This window comes from Anastrepha obliqua, chromosome 4 (genome assembly GCF_027943255.1).
Source record: "Anastrepha obliqua isolate idAnaObli1 chromosome 4, idAnaObli1_1.0, whole genome shotgun sequence".
Classification (NCBI taxonomy): Eukaryota; Metazoa; Arthropoda; class Insecta; order Diptera; family Tephritidae; genus Anastrepha; species Anastrepha obliqua.
The window spans coordinates 61,333,978-61,356,732 of record NC_072895.1 but is presented as its reverse complement, the minus strand read 5'-3'; positions in this window follow the sequence as shown (position 1 = coordinate 61,356,732).

The following is a 22,755-nucleotide window of genomic DNA, read 5'->3' as shown; positions in this document are numbered from 1 at the left end:
CGGGGGTCGCATTCTTATGCCTTCCTCTACCCTTTGAGCACTTGACATTGGTGCAGGCTTGGTGGCGTGTGGCGCATCTTTAGAGCAACATGGCTGCTCATCAGTTTGCGTTACGCTCACTGCGGTTGCTGCGATCGCCGATGTCGAAGTGCAGGGTTGTTCCTCGGTCCGCTGCAATGCGGGAGGCTTGGGCGCTTCTGATTCAGCATCCTTCTCCGGGGTTTTGGCCTTAGTTCTAAGTTGAACTGTGCTAAACCCATAGTTCAACCAGGAGTTATTTTTTTTTATCACAATGGCGGAGATGGGGTCGATTGCGATGGTTAGCTCCGTCACCTTACCCTTTTGTACTCTACGTAGTACCCGCCATTCCTGAACGTTCAGGCCAGAGTTTTGCCCATCCAGGAGGCTGAGGATGTCCTCTGTGGATGTGCTGTCCAGTTCTGGAAAGAGGCATGTGAAGATCAAAGGCCTTGGTATGTCCTTTTCTAGAACGATCCTGATTTGCGCATCCTTCCATGGTTCAAGTTTAGGCATTGCTGCCTTTAACCAGTCGGTTGTTTCATCGTTGCCACATGAGACAACTATGTATCCTGCGCGGAAGGTGCAGCTGTTAAAGATTGGCTTGGCACCACCAGTCTGCTTTTTCCTTATGCTGTCCAGGATAACGTGTTGAATGGCCTTTAGTTTATCCGTAGGCCATATCGTTGCCGGATAATCAGGTGGTATGATACCCAGCTTGGTGCTACATGCAGCATCCTTGTAGGACATTTTAGCCGTCCCTTCTTTCACCTCCAGGTTAGGCACTGTTGCCTTTGCCCTTTCGGCTTCTGATGGGTCAGTTGTCCTTTCCACTAAGTTAGCTCTTTTGGGAGATCTTTGCTTAGGGGTGGTGCTGCTGGAGCGCTGACGCTTTAGGTTCATTGGCTGCTGTGCTAGTTGTCGCGCTTCTTCAATGGAGTGACCTTTACCCAGGTGGTACCTGAGTCGCTTTCTGGCGGCACCGCTGAGCCGCAGATTCACTCCCATTTCCGCTCCATTCTTAGCCGAACCTGTGGTTTTTGAGGGAGAAGTTAAGAGTTTCTCCTCTTCCTCTGGTGATAGAGCGGAAGTTTTCCCGATGGGCCCTAGGTCCATTTCGTCTACTTCCATCTCTAATTGCGCTATGGCAGAGGTCGGGCATTCGCTGCCTTTTGTTGCCTGCGGCAATTGTTGTTGTTCGACAGTGGCTGCCGAAAGGTCACTGCTGACCTGGTTTGTAGAAGGCATTGTTGCCTTTTCTTTGTTTTTGTTTTCATCGTTTGTTTCATACATAAGTGAGTCCCACGAGTAAAGGGGAATGGAGGTCAAGCCGCAACAGTGCCCCGGTGTTGCGGTAAGGCTAATTACAACCAGAGGGCGCCCGGTATCTGGAGGTCACCGTTAAAAGACACACTGACGTAGTGCCATTCATCACTTAGGCACGGTACGAATAACACCTGTGATTACGGGTTTTTTCGAGTTTGCCTCTCTAGATCCGCCATTTTCGGTCGAAAGCAGGGGCACCTCGTGCAGGAGTGGAATATTACCACAATGGTCGGTCTTTAGGCTTTAGGCAGTTCCTGCCAGTCGCCTCTGTGTGCCCTACCTCTATAATAGAACCAAAACACACTTAACCCCCACAAAACGCAGTATATATCGATTATGTAAAAATTTGTCAAGAACAAAGAATTGAGTCATATAGGTAGTACGCATACTACATATATACTCATCTTTAAATGTAGTTCTATTTGTGGTTTTGTATAAACAAAAAAATTTGTTTCTTTGATTATTCAATTTTTGTAAAAACCTTACCAAGGTAGTTTACGTATATAAGCAGGAAGAAAATTGTCAGATAAATTGAAAGAAAAGCTTCAAACCACTCAGATACACTTTTATTACAACAGATTGAGGTTCAATCTATATCCGAGAATTCAGAGTTGATATAGAGATTTACAAAATTTTTTTTTAATAAAATTTTATCCTACGCTACTTGAGTACGCAATCCACCTATGGCTTACTTCATTAATTAGTAATATGTCTATTTGTGGAATAGGTTCCAAACAAATTTTTCGTTTTGAGGATGTGAAGTAGAAAAGTCTTACAGAAAAATTGTAAATTCAAAACTTTATTAAGTACCTATTTTTAATTGTCAATTGTAAATTGCGACAAATTTTTACAGATGATTTTTATTAATTGACAACCATTAATTAAAACTCAAAAAGGAAAACAAATCAGAACTCTAAGTAAGACTTAGAAAAAGTGGACGACATAGACATAATTACATCATGGCTACTTAATTTGAATGAAACTTTCGAAAAAATAGAAAGAGCAGCAAAAAATACGGGCTTTGGTATAATAGAAGCCAAAAACAAAGCGCTTTGTTCAACTTCTTCGGATTGTGTCAGGCAAAATGTGGGTTAAATCGACGATTATGGCTTTGAGCTACTGAAGGAATTTAATTCCTTAGGAGTAACCTAGGAGCTTACAGAATCACCTAAATAACCTTACAATTACTTAAAGAGCCGACTTCAGGCATACGAGAAGGAGTCGCCCGCCGCTTAGATAGATTGACGGTGTGGATAAAGATTTTTTTGAGATTTCGGGCATGGAGGATACAGTCACGAAACCGAGACAATTTGAGGCATATACGGCAGGAGGCGAAGACTCGACCAGGGTTGTCTAGCCAACAATGACGACGATGATGACGTACAAGCTTAAAAACAAATGTTATTTTAAAATAATCATGAAAATCGATTACCTCGTAAGTGGTTAAGTTTTCACCAAATTAAACAGAAATTACCTACATAATAATGTCCCGCTAACTTTGTGTGCAGGACCTATTATTTATTAGAAGCAATATACGAAAATAGCGCGAAATTATTAAGTTAGTACACTAAACATTTCTTTTGCTGTTATGACTTAGTTTTCTTCCCATTCTTTGAATATAGAGTTAATGTTGCTGTAACGGAACTGATTTACATTTAATTTTCGACCTTAAAAAACACATATAAAAGCAAATTTAATGCCAAAGGCGCATTAAATTCTCCCTAGATTTGACAGAAGTAAGCCTTTTGCACTTAACTCCTCAATTACGAAGAATAAAGTTAAACATCGTAAGTGACTTAGAAATAATAAACAGTGACAGTAATTTTACCGATCCTGTTATAGTCACTGGCTTCAACAATGCTTAGAACAAAGTTTCTTAATGTCAATGTGAAAAACACATTGATTTTGCATCTTCCTCTATCTTATGGATTTTGTCGACAAATTAAATATATATGTAACTTTACTGCTCCCTCTAAAGCTTACGTCAACGATGAAGTAAATATACATCGCATATGACAAATCACAATTGATGTACATTTTAGTCACATCTACCTAATGAAGCTTGATGTAGATATCCATTAGAAATAAATGAAAATCGAACAATACTTTTCGCTGTATTTTTCTTTAAATTATATAAATAAATATTACATATTTTTACTATTCTTCAAAGTCTGGCGTCGCGGTATAGTTCTACAAAAGTAGCATTTTAGCTGTTTCCTCCTCAGTGCTACCACAAATTTCTCCTGTCATCCGACAAATTGAGTACTTCACTTTTCACCACCTTTAATTTACGCATTAATTTGTGCTGGTCCGTTATTTTCGATTTATCATTGATTTGAAAAAATTAGTTTTTCGTATTATTTTTCTTGGAAATTAATAATCACAGGGTTGTAAAATATCTACATCAAGTTCCGATGCGAAATTTCAAAATACCAGTTTATTCCTCAGTAGTGATGTTATCACTTTCAAAGTACTCCCCATTAACTGCAACGCACTTATGCCAACGTTTGAGCCAGCCCCCCAACACATTTCTGTAACTCAATTTTCGTTATCGCCATCTATAGCCATTTTTGATTTTTCCATTACTTCTTTTCGGTTGTTAAAAAGCGTTACTACAATGTTCAAGACCTCTGACAGCTATCTGATGGTTGTTTGCATTTATTGATCAAATTTTCTTTCGCTTTATTGATGTTTTCATCAGTTTTCGATGTCGACAGCTTGCCACTATTTTCGACATCCTCTATGAACTCATGATCTTAAGCGTTCGTGACATTCATAAACAGCTGTTTAGTTTAGAGTTTTATTACCGAAACCATGCCCAAACATTTTTGAGGTTTTCGCAAATGCAAATTCATTTTTAAAACTTAAAAAACTCGAAAACCCCTGCAGAGGCTTGACTTTTACAAATGTCAGGCAATGGCAACAAATCTTACAAAAATAAGAAAACACAGAACCCAAATCAGTTGACTCAGAACATCACCTGGCGGTTGTCCTGCGAACCTTTTGATCAAAGCACACATTTCTTGAATGCAAACACAAGAGCCGTAATGTTTCTTATAGTTTATAATAGTTTATATCCAAAGTAAAAATATTGAAAGCACTTGCATTTGTATGCATACATATGGATATTGGCTGCTTGCTGTACGAAGTTTATTCCCTCTGACAAACAGTTTTCGCAATTCGTGACTACTTTTATTTATCCTCTTCTTTTTATTTTATTACTTTTCAGTTTTAGCAGTAAAATATGATAATTCAATGGCAACTCAACTAACCTTCCCGAATATAACAGCCTTCCCCTTTTAGCTTCCTTTCATTTCCGACATCCTCTATAAACTTAATCCATGACTTTAAATACTTGTCAAATACTTTTTGGTGCCAATGTTGCGCAAGAGCCCAAGTTGCTAGGTGTGATGCCAATTTGAAATGTGGCGATAACGAAGTCATTGACCTACCTACATTCTTACTTATGAAGAAATGTTTACAGTATACGCTTAAGAATGTATGTATGAGAAAAATAATTTCCAAAAGTACAAATTCGTGCCAAAGTTCGGTGAGAAATTGTTGGCAAAGTTTTTCGGCATCTTTAGACTTTTTCCAACTTTATCCAAAATACTTCAAGTGCCCAAATATCCGTAGATGGGCAATATTTTAAAATGATGACAAAGAGGCCATAGGCCTTAAATTGTAAAAAAAGATACCTGGACCAATAAATAGCTTTTAGTTGCCTATTTGTATGATAACGAGATAAAACCGTTGGGAAAATAAATTCCAATAAAACAACAACACTGTCAGATATCATATCTGGCTTTGTTTTGAAGCAACATTCAGACCATTTTGTAAGCAGTAGCATATTATGCTCTTCGCCGCCTCAGTTTCGCTGGCAGTGTTTCCAGTGGTAGGAAAAAGTTTTGATGACTCGTTTAATCGAGCAGTTTCAAACTGCATGAACACTGTAATCAACGGATAAATGTTCGCAGTGGTCTGATAAATATTACAACTTCGAGCGGTACGTCGCATGTATGACATTTGCCGCCATTTTTTTGGAAATATGGATGATGTCTTGGGTCATAAAAAGTTGGTTCTTCTTTTTCATTAGCGCGATAACCGCTTAAGCGATATTATCCATGTTTAACAAAGTGCATCAACTGCTTCCTTCATGTGCTCACCGGTGTCTGTGCGACACACCAAGTGAAACTAAGTCCTTCTCCAACGCAAAAGAGACCTTCTTCTTTTTCTGCTACCACGAACAAGTACAGCATAGAAACCCTTCAAAGTTAGAGCGTTTGCATTCATTATTTCATTCCATGAACATATAGAGCTCATTGATCCATCGTCTTCTATATTCGTGAACATACAAAGGTCCGAAAACTTTCCGCAGGATATTTATCTCGAACACTCTACCAGCCACCTCATCGGAAGTTGTATTGGTCTTCTGCGCCTTCCGATAAGAGGGGCGTGGTGGCTTATGAAGTGCTTGTTTTGTTCGTGTAGAGAGGACTTTACTACTCAATTGCTTACTTCGAACAAAGCAGGACTTTTGGTAAAAGATATTCTCCTTTGGGTTTCAAGACTGACATTATTATCGGGTTTAGTGAAGGTTTCTAAATACAACAGGTCCCTTACTACTTCAACAATATCACATACTACGCGGGTGTGTTGACTTTTTGTTTGACGATAGGAGCTACTTCGTTTTGTCTTTATTTACGATCAGATAGATTCGCTTTTATCCAGCTTAGAAAAGGCAAAACTAAAAACGTGGCAGCAATTGTACGCTCTTATAGAAAATGGTGTCTGAGCTATTTAGTTCTGTGGCCCGAACAATCTTTTCCAGCATTAGGTTAAATATGCTACATGACGGTGAGTGTCCTTGTCTCAAACCTCGTTTGACATCAAATGGTTTGGAGAGGTTCCTCCCAATTCGAACAAAGCTGCTGAGATAGTTCATCGTCCTTTTGCACAGCCGTATTAGTTGTGAGTGGATTCCAAATCCAGATATAAAGGCATATAATTTCGATTTTCCTCTCATGAGTTTTTAGGAAGACTTGAAAAAAGTCGATTAACATCGCCCTATACCGAGGACCGATGCCAGTAAACCTGTCTCCTTCCTCGTTTCGAAAGTAGTAAAGTTCGCTATTTCCGTAGATGTCACTTTTGAAGCTGTCATTTTTTGATATTTGAAAAGTAGAAACTACGTCATTAATAAAAGTGGAACGATACACGCTTAAACAACGCACTGAAATTATTAAAATTCACTAAAAAATGGTGAAAATTTGGCAGAGACGGTTCGTAAAACTCGAACATTTTTGGGTCATCGCAAAGCACCTTATCGGACCGGAATACAGAATTGTGAAAAAATTCGAGCTGTTGGGACAAGTTAGTGATGTGAAGAATAAAACCCGTGCACGTCGCTCAACAACAGCCGAAAATATTGCTGTTGTAGCCGAAAGTGTTGAAGAAAACCCTGGTTTGTCCATTCCTCATTGGAATTAGGCATTTCAGAAACGTTATTACACCGTATTTCGCATAAATATTTGGGTCTTAAGGCTTATAAAATCCAGTTAACACAAGAACTCAAGCCGACCGATCATCAACAACGTCGTGTCTTTGCTGATTTGGTCTTTGAAATGCATGAAAATTATCTGGCATTCCATCGAAAAATCATCGTAAAGGATGAGGCCCATTTTCACCTCGGTTGTTTCGTCAACAAGCAAAATGGTCGGATCTGGGGCTCAGAAAATCCAAGAGTTATTGTTGAAAAGCCTCTCTATCCTCAACGTGTGACTGTTTGGTGCGGTTTATGGTCCGGCGTGGTCATTGGGCCTTACTTTTTCGAAAATGAAGCTGGAGCAACAGTTACGGTGAATGGATTGCGCTATCAAGAGATGATTAACGATTTTTATGGCCGGAATTGGATGGTATTGATCTAGACAGCGTTTATTTTCAATATGACGGCGCTACGTGCCACACAAGCAACGAAACCATTGACCTTTTATCAAAATAATACCTCTTATTGGAAAACCGTCTAGCTTCCGCACGTTCGACAAGAAACAATGGGCGATAAAATGACAAGTTTTACTAAATGTATTCGGCAGCTTGCTGCTATTGGTTAACTTTGTTAGCTGAAGGATTCCATGTCAAGTGAACCAAGTATTTTCACAATTCGTTCAAACATTTTTAGTTTTGCGTTGCTTTCTATACTTGATAAATTAAAAAAAAATTAATTATTTTGAAATTCAGTAAATGCTAAAACATTTTGTTAAAATGTTTTTTAATGTGAAATATTTGCGGTTCTTTTCAAAATTTTAAAAAAATTTGTTTGTTCTAATTTTTAGGAGAAATATTGTGGGGAGAAAATAATATTTTTTTATTATAATATTTACTCAAAATATTGTTGTTTTTATTTTGAAAAATACCCTCCTCAGATTTTGTGCATAATTTGTGTATTTTTCAATTTTTCGGGAAAAAATTAGAAAACTGTCAAAAGAAGCGCAGATACGAGTATTATTAAATGTTTTTGAAACAAATTTTCAGTTTACTTCCTATTTACTCAACCCTACAAGTAAACCAATTTTTATAAGATTCTACCACAATACCCAAAATACTTAGATCACTTGGCATGTAAACGTTCAGCTGGTGAAACAAAACCATCACTGCTATCTGATCCCTTTATTTACTCTATTTCTTTATTCCCTTAAGTCATTGGTAATAACCTTACTGACTAGATTTACAGGATTACTTAACAAAAACTTAAGAACTAGAATAAACTAGTTTTTTCGATAGAGAATAATAATCAATAAGTGATTTCAGGTCCGACGAGAGGGGGGGGGGGTATCGGGTACTTTTTCCCCGGGCCCGGAGTTTTCAGAGGGGCCCGGACTCGAGATTATACATATTTATATGAATTAGACATCATTGGAAAGGGCCCGCATTTGCAATTTTCCCCCGGTGCCCGGGTATGCTCTCTACGGCCCTGAGTGACTTCCACAGAGACTTTAGCATCGCAAAATCAAGGTCAAGAACTCTACATAGAAAGGTGATTAAGCTCTTCTTCTTGTAAGGGGAACGAAATCGAGGTAATTAGATGGAAGAACTTCAACCTAAAGTTGATTATTTATAAGAACGAAGTACTCTATTAAGTATTATATTGTAAAAAAAACATTAAGTTTTGAGTGAAGCGTTTGATCTCAAGTGATCAACTGATTGAGATTATGTACCTAGCAATGTAATGTGGCAAGCGACAAAATCGACTACCAAAGTGAGCAGGTTGAAGAGCTAAGCGTGCAAAATTGCATTGAACTCTTTTAATTCTAAGAGAATGTGAGGAATATATCACCGTACTGATCCTTTGTATGCGAATTTTTGAATAATCTTGTTTTTCTTTGTGTTACCGTGAAAGGTACTAATCGCCTTTAGTAAGCAATTCTTCTCCGAATATTTTTGGATGGACTGGAAACCCCTTTAGATTACTTTCCTTTTGGTCACTACCAGCTATCATATTATATAAATTAAGGAGAAAGTAATTTTCAAACTCTAACCAACGTATTCATGCTCCAGTTAGCACATACAAATTAACGATAACCAAGAGAAGCTCGAGTGCAAGTTATTAGGTAAAAAAAGTGAACTGAACCCTCTGGTAACTTTTTGCTTGTCATAACTGTGTATGTGTTTACTTTGGTGCGGCACATAATCGTGATGCAACCACAGGAATATGCAACTGGCAACATGCATGCAAATAACTGCAAATAATTCACACATACACATATGCTCAACTATGTATATGAGTCCTACAGTTCTGTTATCATATGTTTTTACTTATTTATGCAGCCACAACCACATAAATTCTGAAAAATTATGAACTGCACATATTGAATGAGTGGCTTACAAGTACACAAGTGTGTATGTTGGTGTGCGAGTATTTGTGCATCATTTACACTGCTGACTTACGCAAGTATGCACCATGTAGAGAAAATCAGTGAAGTGAAATAACTTGATTTCCATTTTGTAGTGGCACTAAATGCCAAACGATAATGTAATTAAAACTCCTCATCTTCAACTTCGGTTAGTTATGTTGCTGGACCGAGAAATTTCGAACTTGTATTTTTCGATTCTTTGGTTTACGTAAACAAATATAGAAATCGGTGCTTGGTTCAATGCAACAGTCCTAGTCAAGGTCAATCCATAAAAGATAATAGCAGTGGTACAAAAATAAAATAAATAATTTGAATGAAATTTGGTTTTGCAAGTTGGTGAAATGTCAAAATTTCAATCGGAATGTAAACAAATAAATGACAGAACAAAAAACAAATAAAAAAATTTAGAAAAAATAACAGAAAACAGACAACTAACTCAGATAATGTACGTATAAAGATATATCGTTTAGTGGTTACATTCAACACTTTAGCCAAATGAAGCCGCCAAATGAAATGATAGGCCTGAAAAAGCGGATTCGCTAAGGAAAAATATAACTTCTTACTGTCACTTCTATTGGAAGAAAGAGTACAGTAGATAATCTCCGACGAAAATCTCCGTCACAAAAGAGGTGAGGCATATCAATAAATATTATCAGATATTTTGTAAGAAAAAGTCTACTTTTTTATTAAAAACTATGCCAGCGATAATAGAAGGGCTTCTTCTGTAATTTTAATATATTTTTTTATAAAAATAAAGTTTTTTGCATAACATAAACCATACTAATTCAAGTTTCGTGAGAGTTTACAATTTTTGAATCAGAATTAGTAAGAAAAATTAGCCCTTTAAAATACCTATGTATATTAAGGTGCAAGTTTGAGCTTAAACTTCTGGCTGATTTTAGATAATTGTTCTCCCCGAGGATGCTTCATATTTTTCCTATATAAAAAAAAAATAGAGTGCATTCTCCTCAGGTACCTAGGTATTATCCTTGACAGCAAGCTTACATGGAAGCCCAATAATGAGGAAAGAGTAAGGAAGGCAACAATCGCCTTGTATGGGTGCAAGGGCGCAATTGGCAAAAGATGGGGCCTTTCGCCTAGAGTTGTTTTCTGGCTATATAATACTATTGTAAAGCCTATCTTGTTATATGGAGTCATACTCTGGTGGAACTCACTAGAGATGACGACATTGGTGAAGAAGCTGGAGAGAGTTTAGAGGTCGGCACTCATTGGAATCAGTGGGGCGCTTCGAACGACTCCTACTCTGGCGCTCAACGCAATGTTAAATGTGGTACCCGTAGACATCGCAGGCAGACACTACACGTACCGCAATCAGACTGAGGGGCTGGAGCTATAAGCTCAACCTCACTTATAGGCACTCAAGCATCCTTAGAAACTTCGAGTTCATCCCTCTGTCAATAGACCAGTATACCCTCGTTTAGTCCAACCGGAACATTCTCCACTCACATTCCGTCAAGGGAAGAGTGGACGGAGGGCTACACTTGGGGGCAGGGCCTGGTGAACTTGTTCACGGATGGATCGAAGTTGGAAGGAAAGGTTGGCGGAGGAGTCTTTTGCAAGGGGCTCCTTATCAGTCTCAAATTCAGGTTACCGGACCACTAACGGTCAAGAAAGTAAATATTTACTTCAACAGCTAAGCGGCAATAAGGGCCCTCGGGTCTATGACGGTGCATTCGGAATTGGTCAAGGAATGCTTGACCTCGCTTTCGACTGCGTCCGAATTCTTTGACATCAGCCTCAGCTGAGTTCCTGATGGCCAGACAAGGGGCATGTGAGGTGATTTCCCCGCGAAGGGAGAAAATTGGGATCCCCTTGACTACCTGCGGTCTGCTCCTGGAAAGATGGGCATCGCGCCAACTCAGCGAGCGCTGGGCAAATACACAAACGTGTAATGTCGCGAAATCCTTCTGGCCACGTGTGGACCGGAGACGCTCGGGTGAGCTTCTGAGGCTGACAAAATATCAGCTCTCCAATCAAGTGGGTTCTCTCACAGGACACAATGCGCGAGGAATGCATGCTGTGAGACTTGGAATCACCTCGAGTCCTTTTTGCGCTGGATATATGGAGGATGAGGTGTAATCATCTCAGCACCTTCTCCTTAGCTGCTTTGGGGGGCTAAGATCCAGGCATCTTGGCTCTTACTTCTTTGCCACGCCTGCTGATATAGCTGGCGCTGACATTAAAAATCTGATGAAATTCATCAGCAGCACAAAGCGGTTGACGTAAACATAGTCATCGTTCGTAATCCGCACGCTCCTAACCATCCCATCACCACCTCTCTCCGCCCTCTCCCTGCATCCCATCGGTCTTTCCCTATCACCTCACCTCCTTCACAATGGTATCACAAAGGATGAATCTTTCTTCGTCCAAGTGTGCTCACTCCCTGGGCAACCATACCAACCTAACCTAACCCCACAGGGGGAAAAAATTTTCAAAAAACAGCGCGAAATTTAAGCAAAATTTTTATTATACTAGAATTCAATGGCTTGTAAACCTGCATACTCGGAAATTTTATATAAATTCTGACTATAAAGTATAACATTTTGATGGAAATTGATGAAAGCTTCCAAATGCTGCTTAAAGTTTGAAGCTGGTGGTTTCCGATATGGAATACCATATATTTTTATAAAAACCTATTTGAAAGCAGAAAAAGAATATGTAAGTTAATATGTATATTATATAGGGGCAAAAGTTATCAATATTTGGTGACCTTATCTTTAAGCCACCTCCTTTAGTTTTTATTTTGTCGCTCTTGCGCTGGCTGTTACTGACTTATATTCCAGACTTAACCTGACCTGTGCTGTTCGATATTCGTGTGAAGCATGTGCAGTAGTTTTCTGACCTAACAAACAGGTGCTCTTGCGCTGCGCTGGCTGAACTAATATGTAGCCTACCTTTCCATAAACAGGCTACAGGAATCTTATGTCCTCTGTACTCCCTTTTTACTTGGATATAGACCTGTGTTTCGACTATTGGAAAAAAGTCATGTTGGAAGTTGATAGAAAAAACACGTTTAGCTAAGAGAGGGAAAAGTAAAAGTCGTAAATATAAAATTTCCCATGACTTGCACGCCTCTTACCTCGAAAAATGGCACATTATCAAAGAAATAGCAGAATTCGCGCGATATGGGAGCTTAGTTGCATTTGGCTGAACCGTTCAATACCAGGTGTTATTTTTTCAATATTATTCAATTCTATAAGTGTCATGAAATTTGTACGTGAAGTGTTTTAAAATTTGTTTTGTATGTATTTGTTTCGCTATTAAAAAATGGATTTGGAAACGTATTTGCTTTAGTTTATTAATAGAAAGGAAAATATAAGTACCGATTTAGTAGATCTTCAAATTTGGTATAGGTTTTATAGCATTGCACGCAACTTCTGAATGCATAACTCAGTATTTTCGTGTGACTTTCCAAATTTGTGTAATTTTAATTTTCAGCTTTTATTTGCGTAATTTCTCGAAGAAAATGAAAAGATTGCCTCAAAAATGGCAGAAATGAGAATATTAAATAATAAAATTAACTTTTAGGTACAAAAATGGCTTTGACTGATAGGAATCTTTATTTGGACCGTATAAAGCTCCATTGATTGTCTGTTTGTATACTGTAGCTGTTTAGTTCCCAAGTGTCAGATATGATTGACGTACGGTGCCATTTGCAAAAAATATAAATCTTTCGGTAGGGTGACTAATTTTGCGCCAACTTTTATAATCTCCATATTTCTGATAGTAGAGAGCAGAAGCCGAATTTTAATTTTTTATAACCAACCACAGCCAACAAAAGTATTCATATGACCGAATGGCTCGAAGCCTTGTCCTCCTAGCACAATTTTAACGAGTATTTGCTATGAGAGGAAAAGCAGGAAGATTTTCGATTCATTTTTACTTTTTTTGTACCTAACTTGGGGCGTGGAGCAAATTTTAAGATCAATCACACAAAAATTCGTTTCCTTTGGAATTGAAAATATTTCAGTTGAATGTGCGCTTGCTTCTATGTTAGAGTATTAGCTATTGAAATGTTTTGCAAAAAAATTGAAATCAAAAATGCAGCTCTGAAAAAAATCGGTGCTAAGAATTTAGTTAACATAACGATTGTCGGAACACAGAGCACTGGAAGTGGTGTCTTCCCTAAACAGTTACTTTATTTTACGCGATTTCGACAAGTCTGACGTCAGGTCCCTTACCAATACAAAACAAATGAACAAAACAAACAAAAGGAGTAGAAATTACGTGTTTGTGAATATTCAGTGAATGGCTTGGTAGTATTGTGATTTGTGAGATTAAACTAAACAAGCTAATGAAAACGAATTGCCGTGTGTTGAATTGTGAAAGTACAATTTTACATAATGCCTCCAAATGCAGTTTTTCTTGCGTTTTCTTGCGGAAGACCTTGTGACAAGAAAGTAAGTGTGTGTGTTTATAATATTTTGTGCTTTATAATTTTTATTGCCTTCGCTTGCTCTTTCTTTTTACAAAGAAGTAATTCTCTTTCGTTCTGTTTATTTATTCATGGACTCTGACGACACAGCGAATTCGGAAGGCGCAACATTTTACTCTATCATTTTTGAGAACCAACTGTGTTATTGAGTATTCTCATATTTCTTCTTATTCATATTTATTGTAGAATAATTTTATTCAATGAAAAAAAAATGGCAGTACTTTATTGCTTTTAAAATAAAATATATTAATCGCAAGACTTAGTTGTCTTCCTGGAGGTTGTGGTGCTTTAAGTTAACCTTTCATACAAGCCCTGCCAAGCGATTGTTGCCCATTCTCTTTACATGCTTATCTTCTCTAGTGGCTCCATTTTACTACGTCTGTGATTTCACATATCTCTCGTATCTCATTGTTTCGTTTAAGATCCCGCCTTGTATAGCCAGCTATTAATCCCATCGTGTGCACTTCGAAGGTGGATGTGTAAAATTTGCTTTTTGAATCGGCTATAAAAAAAACTAGTCAATATTTTTTTAAACTTTTTTTATTTTGAAGATTGAACATTGTCATTTATGAATGAAAAATACAATAATATCGTTCAAATGACTGCCACGACTGGCTTTACAGTAGGCCATTCGATCAACCCAATTTTTAAGCACATTTTAGATTGTTTGGGCTCCAATTTCATGAATGGCAACTTCGATTTCGTGTTTTAAAGCATCAATCGTCTCTGGATGGTTCGCATAGCATTTGTCCTTAACGGCTCCCCACAAAAAATAGTACAACGGGCTCAAATCACAGCTCCGAGGCGGCCAATTGATATCGGAATTTCGGCTGATTATTCGGTTTTCAAAAACGGTAGCCAAAAGTTCGAGTGTAACTTTGGCAGTGTGACAAGTTGCACCGTCCTGTTGAAACCAAATGTCGTCCAGGTCATCCTCTTCAACTTTTGAAAACAACTCGGTGAGCATGTCACGGTAACGCTCGCCATTTACTGCAACCGCGGCTCCTCGCTCATTTTCGAAAAAAATGGCCCGATGATACCGCCAGACCAAATACCGCACCAAACAGCGACTCGTTGTGGATGCATTTGCTTCTCTACAGTAACGTGTGAATTTTCTGAGCCCCAAGTCCGACAATTTTGCTTATTGACGTAGCCACCGATGTGAAAATCAGAAGAGAAGAAGAAGACTCACCACTTTGGAAATAGGTTTTCAATATTTCCCAATTTTGTTCAAGCGTATAGAGTCCCATTTCGTAAATGACAAACCTTTAAGTAAATTATGAAGACATTTGACATGTCATTTGTGCTACCATTCTCAAAAAAATAGGTAGTTCAAAAAGCAAACACTATATGGCCCACTCTGTACATATATCTGAACTTGTATAAAATATGTGGAGTGAAAATTTATAGCATATTTTAGTGATTTTAACACACTTTTATGTCTGTCGAAAACTCTCAAAAAGGTTTTACCTTTATTAAAATTTATACAAGTTTTCTCTACAGGGATGCGACTGCTTTTGTTACCAACATCATAAAGCCATAGATGTGTACAGGCTATTTTTGTTCACAAACATACGCATACATATGTGCATATTTTATTACGTGCGGTGGCTTTGTTCTATCTACATAAATACTTTTGCTGCTTTTGTTGTTGTTATGACAAACCGTTGTTTATATTTATTGCACAAATATTTTCTTAAGAAATTATTATTTTTACGCGTATAGTTGGATGCAAATACATATACACATATACATTTATGTATATCCAGATGTGGCAAGTGTATGCAGATAGAAATACAATCATAAAACAGCATGCCCGTATGCAAATATATTGTGCATTGAAATATGTATGTACATACACTCGTAATACTTCAATAATATTGAGCAACCGCACAACTATCACTTAACCACGTGTACGAATATTACGTATCCGCCATGTGGCACATATTTGCTGCTACACTGCACCAACCATTTAAATGCAACAACTAAGCTGTAGTTACATAACTTAAGTGTGTTTGTGTGTGACTATCATCCAGTTGAGCTGGGTTCGAAACTCACTGAGGTATGAAAAATTGAATGTTTAAAGCTCTCGTCCCTTGCGAGTGAATGCCTGTCACAAAAGTAAAACTTCTCAAATTAGTCAGCTGCCATTCAGTGGTATCAAAGATTTAGCTCGATTGCAATATCAAGACGCACACCACAAATCGGAGGAGCAGCTAGGCGAAAACGTCAAGCCATTATTTATGTATGTAAACTGAGCCATGGTGATAATCCAATTCCATCATTAAGATTCTCAAAGCGATTGCTAATTCATGTGATTTGTTATTTTATGTAAAAGCTAGCATTTTGCATTAAAAGCTTTCCCATATAACCGTTAATGGCAAATAGTGTTTGTCAACCGGTTCTAGTTATTCATTGACCTGTCTTTGTTTCGCTTTGATATTTCCTAGAAATTTCATCTCATTTAATATTTATGTGAATATTAAGTTATTATTAATATTATTTAGCAACGCAGTAGCAGATAAAAGTTACGCATGTACTTATATAATGTTGCCAGTGTGTAAATGCTTTAAATTGCAGAAATGGGAATGAAATTGGCTTCGACTGTGTTGAAGGCTAGCCAGCTTTTGCTAAAGTAAATCTCATATAGATTAAGTTTGAAAGCTATGCAATAATTTCCCATCAATGGGCCATTAGCTTTAAACTTGAAAATCTACATCGCTTAGGTGACATATAATTACAATTGGCAATGTAAGTATCAGCCACTGGTCGAAGTAAGGGGAGGCTATCCGCCAATTACAAAAAAATTAACGAGAAATTATGAGGATCTCTATCTGAATCTACAATTTCAAGTGCTACAAAATAAAAAAAAAAAATAATACTTTTTAAGTGGCCGAATAAACGTTATAGACCTGACCAGGTAGTATATGAAAATGTGTTTGAAATTCTTCCAACAGCCTCAAATTCTCAACTTGTTCATAAAAACTAATTTGGTAAAACCTTATCCACAAAAAAAGCCTTAGTTCCTTTGATTTTCTAGCAATTTTAAATTCGAATAAATCACTGCAAAATAGAACGTTGGCATTTCTAAATCAATAATGGCTTTTCCAATAATTTCAAAAAAATGTGGAGCAAATTTGCAACCAGTCTGAAGTTTACACAACTTTTCTTTGTACGTTAAAATTTTAAATCTGCTTAATCACATGAATTAATGGAATTTTATTTTCAAATTGTTTTCTATTCACCCACTCTTTTTCTTCCATTCTCGCAAGTTGTTAAGGAAATAGTTGCGAGAATAGTATTTCTTCGGCGCCAAATCTCTTCCTTCTTTTGCTTTGCGCATGGCTTTATAATGTATGACTTTATAAATATAAAAGTTTGAGTGAAATTAAAATAAATTAATTTTATTATAATTAAAGAATAAGCATTTTTTTTAAGTATTGAAAAACATTTTTTTAAAATTTAGTATTTTGAAATTTTAAAGGCCTTTAAAACATTAAATTGCTAAGAAAAGGAAAAAATAAGTATGCAGAAATCCAAGATAAAAAAGTTAATTTTTTTCGTACGGTGATACTTTAGAATATCAGGTAATTTTTGAAAAGAACTAGGAAAATGAAGAAACCGAATTTATGGTAAATTAAAAATACCAGGCTGTATTTTAATTGGTGCAACGCTATACTGAATGGGATAACAATGCAACGTATTACCTCAAAAAGTGTGTTAAAAGAGAACACTCCAAAAGAAATGACACCAGCTCTTGAATTCACATTCCCGGAGGTGAAAAGCTACAGCATGGCAGGAAAGTGAACAAGCAAATCAAAGAATTAGCTAAACCTCAAAAAAGACGTCAATACACTGCTAATCAGTGGCGAGGACTTCATAATACGAAACTGCAAATGAAAATGTAAATGAAAATACCAGACAATGCAGAAACAAATTTGAAACGAAGAAGGAATAACAGAGGAACAATACAAGTATATGCAAGCGAGGAAGCGCCCAAGCGCCGCTAATACAATGGCTGAACTCATTGGCTGACAATGCTTTTACGGATTAATTCACATTATTTTAAGACATAATTTGGCAAAGTAGTTGCAAATGGAGCGAAGTGGACGATGGAAGAGAAGTGGCCGCAGTGAAGCTCAATTCCATCCGCTTATCAAACACGACGATACCACTATACTTACACCCGATTAGATGCAGCTGAAGCACAAGCGAAAAGGAGAGAGATATACAGGGTGAACGATATGAAGTGTTACCAATTTCACACTGCTTGTATCAGTAAAACAGCTCATGACATCAACGTCAAAATTGTTCTAATAACAGTTCAATATATTGTTTATAAGCCATCAAAAGCATTTGCGTCTCAGTTTTGTTGATTTTTTTTTTCTGTGATGGAATTAAACGTAATAGTGTGATTGCATTATATTTGGCTGGAAAATCACAACCAGCCATTGTTCGTGAGCTCAGCCACCTCAAAGTGAATAAAATGTTTGTGTATTGCACTATAAAACGTTACAATGATACTGGTAGCATTGCAGAACGCTATGGAGGTGGACCAAAAAAAAAAACCGCAACACGCCAGAAATGGTTCGGAAAGTGAAGGCTCGACTTGAACGAAATCCAAACCGAAGTGGAAGAAAAATGGCCAAGGAACTAAAAATATCGCAAGACAGCATTCGACGCATATTGAAAAATGAGCCCAAGGTCAAGGCTTACAAGTTCCAAAAAGCACACGATCTTTCACCCCAGCAAAAAAAGTTCGGTGCGAAAGAACAAAGGAGTGGTTGCGCTTGCACGAACGTAGGGAATTTCCTAACATTGTGTTTTCTGCTGAAAAAAATTTCCCAATTGAGCAGTTCATAAACAGTCAAAACGATGGTGTTTACTTGACCGAACACTCATACGAGAATTTGAGCCTACACTCGAAGCAATTTCCCATCGCAAGTAATTGTTTGGGCCGCAGTGATCGCTGATAGACGCTCTCCAATCGTTTTTATCGAGCCTGGTGTCAAAGTGAATGCGACTTATTATTGGGAAAATGTTTTAGAAGCTGCTTTAGAGCCGTGGACACGCAAACATTTCGGTCGTAGACCACGGACGTTCCAACAGGACTCGCACCGTCTCATAAAGCTCGTGTGAACCAAGAATGATTAAAAAATCATGTTCCACACTTCATTTTGTCCACACAATGGCTTTCGAATTCGCCAGACGCAAATCCGATGGACTATTCCATCTAGTCCATTTTGGAGAGCAAGGTGAGGACTGAAGAGTATGCCAGTATGAATGCGCTGAAAAAAACGATTATGTGAGGATGGGCCAAAATACCTCAGGATCACATTCGTGCAGCATTATTTTTTGACCGGTGGAAGGCTGTAGTGAAGGCGGTCATATCGAGCTAAAGTGAATATATGTTAAAATTGTAATCATTTTTGAACAATTTTGTCTTTCAAATCAATAAAAACTAATTTCACACAAAAAAGTTATGGTGTTTTGAATAGGTAACACTTTGTATCGTTCACCCTGTATACTCGTATATAGAGAGAAAACCAAAGAAAGGTGAGTAGAAATACAGTCCAGCATTTATACCATGGTTTAATAAGTAAAAGTGGAAACAACTAATTAGAAGGACAAAGAAAACGAAAAGTAAATTGGCACAAATATCACAATGCAACAAATAAAAACTTTACGAAATAGCAGGAAGCAAAAAGATACAAATGCAGGAAATTAAAAATAATAAATACAACTAAGGGAGGCTAAATGCGGCCCGGACCGAACTTTATATACCCGCGCATATTTTACTCAAATCTAATTTGGGCTGCCTGTTAATTATTGGAATCAAATAAACACATACACACTGAGAGTTAAAGCTTCTAAGAAGTATAGTCTCAATATATAAAAAGTGGGTGTGGCTCTTATCCGATCTTAATAATAATTACCAATATTGGAACTAAATGAGGTGTGGGCAGACGTGCATTAAATTTGGGTAAGTTTTACTAAGTCGTTATCGGGATACAACCATTTACCGAAAAGTGCGCGTGGCACTGATCCTTTTGCAGAATCGCACATGCGCCGTATTTTTTTTTTTCTCAAATTAAACATTTGCCCCAAATGTGTGTGATTTTTTTTAATTTGTAACAGCAATAACATATCTACTTTTTTATTTGAAAATTACCGGTTTACGACAGATGGGTGTGGTTATTGGCTGATTTCGCGCGTTTTCAATATCAAACTATCTTGAGCAAAGAGTAAAATGTGTACCAGCTTTCACTGAAATACATTAATTTTGCTCGAGGTATCGTGCACTCGGACGGATGGACGGACAAGCATGGCTGCATCTACTCCTCTAATCATTCTGAGCTGTTTGGTGTACTTGTGTCTAAATCTATCTCGATTTGTTTATGCTGTCACATGGAACCGTTATGTCAACAAAATTATAATACCCTCGTGTAGAAGTGCGTGAGTATAATAAAATAAGCAGCAACTGAAACAAAGGGTCGTCCAGCACATTCGTGACAAGCACAAAATGCAATGAGAAATAAAAGGGATCGCGCAAAAAGGAAGAATACTTCGTAATCTATATATACCTTATGTACGCTTGTAAGTATACTGGTATGCTGGCAGTGGGCTCAACGCAATAACAGCAACAATAACAATGAGTGCTACTGTGCTGGCGGCCAGCTAGTTGACAGCACTTGACAGCTTTTAGCTCATACTCCAGCAGCTTACTTGGCAGTTGCTTGACAGTCACTCAATGCTGCAGCGCACACTTTGAGCTTTGTCAGGCGAGCCAGCAAGCAGCATGCTGCGCACACCGGGCACAAGAGGTGGACATACATATATTGTGCGGCGGACATCGGTTGCTATAAGCAAGTACGTAAACAAAGTCTATTGAAGAAATGGGTTACGCCATTGCTTTGATTAAAGTTTTCATTCATTTCGGCTTTTCTTGCTTTGTTTCGCCGCTCACACCACCGCTTACTTTCTCGTGCATATTTACATTCATATAAATTCTATTTTTTTGTCACCCTTTCTTTTCTTCATGACTTTTCGCAATTTCTTTGTTGCTGCATTGACCGCAAAGGGACAATGGAGCTTCCTTCTTGGCTTTGCACTTTGGCCACCAAGTCGCTGCCAGACGTGCGCGTGTGCGGTGATGGACAACTGCTTGGTCGTTTCATTTGTTTGCTTGACTGTTCAGTGTTCTATATTGTTGTTGTTTGTATGTAATATATGTAGCTTCATTTGAATGACAAGTAGTAAAGATATGTCCTGCACACCTTTTATTCGTCTTCTTCTTTGCTCTGTTCGGTTGAAAGGTGAAAGGCATTTTTAATTTTTGCATAATCAGCGAAAATGTATTTGTCCTGTTGGAAATTCAGCACATAATCGTTAGTGACGTTTTTAAAATGAATGCGTATTAATGTGAGTGTAAATGAACCAGCTGTCAGCTGTTGAGACTTGAATTAATGTATTGTTCTCTTTCTTCATTTAAAGTTAAGTAAAATTACCAGATAAAGATGCTTTTGGTTTGCGAAAACAAAAACTAGGACGTAGGTAGTAAAAAAAGATAATTTGCGACCTAATCGAGAGTAACGAGAAGACGGATGATCTTGCTAGGTTATTAGGAGAAACGCAGCAAGTAGACGATGGAATGGGCTGCTTACCTGTGCCATTTTTCGGGAAGATATGGCCTGACTGCGACGTATCAAAGACCAAAAACTGTTGGGATACTGGCGACCCAACATCTGTAGACTAGCTGCGGCCTTCGCAGGACACTGGAAGAAGGTAGAAGGTACGCGATGAGGTTAAGCAAATCACACAGCTATATGTGCCGCAGTTGTAGGTGAATGAAAGTGCGGGAGAAAGAAAATGTGGAAAAAGGAAACTTCTGCTCACTATCGTTGCACTTGTCTCGGCTTGTCAAAAGAGAGATTACGAGCTTTTGGCAAATCAGTCCTTCCCAACATTGACGAAATTGAAGGTTTGAAGTTGAAGTATCTCTTTCTTACAGCGGCTATAGGGAATATCACTCTTGGGAAATCAACTACCAAAACAGCAGCACTTCTCTGTTAGAGATGCCAATCTCGAGATCTCATAATGTCGGGATTCCGGCATCTTGCTTTTATTTTATTATGTAAATTCCTGAAATTAACTGATCTGTGTCCCAGGATGTTTTATTAATTTTTTTGTGTAAGAAGTACTTGGAATATAATCTTATTGAAAAAAGTGCTATTAATCCAAATTAATGGCAACATATTTTACAGTTGACCGGATTTAGATGTAGATATTTATATAAGGTGACGAAAAATAAATCATCCACTTTTATTTTTAAAAAGCTTTTTTACTGAATAGAAGAAAATGAGTTTGAGTGATCGAAATCTTTATTTTGACCTTTACGTGCTCCATTGTTTGCCTGTTTGTATACTATAGCTGTCTAGTTCACAAGTATCAAACTTAGTGGACGTATGATAGGTTAGGTTAGGTTGACTTGGCTGGCTGGAAGCCATCGCATAGACCTATTGGTCCTTAGTGGTACCGGGTGGAGCTTGATTCTTACGTTTCCTTGTTTTAGTTTACGTTATTACGTTTTAGTAATAAGCCTGTGTCTTTTGCGAGTCTAAGTAAGCTCTGAAGCTCTAACCCCGAGAGACATTCTAACCTCTCATATTGTAGAGCTCCTAAACATTTCATTCGGGTTCTACATATTGCAGGGCAAGAACATAGAAGATGTTGTAGAGTTTCCCTCTCTTCTAGTTCATTGCAAAGTCTGCAGCTATCATTGTTTGTAACTCCCATCTTGTATGCGTGTGCCGCTAACAAATTGTGGCCTGCCAGTATATGGTACCTAAGATATGATAGTTCTGCTGTCCTCTCTAGGTAGCCTTACTACGAATCTGGCGAAATTATCTGCATTCTGTGTAGACATGATTTTCGCGGTTTTACAAGTGGCTAGATTATTTCACCTCCTGTCTATCCGAATTTTCATTTCTGCAGCGATGACATTGTATACCGTAATTTAAAGGTTGCCGTATGTCGTTTTCTTGT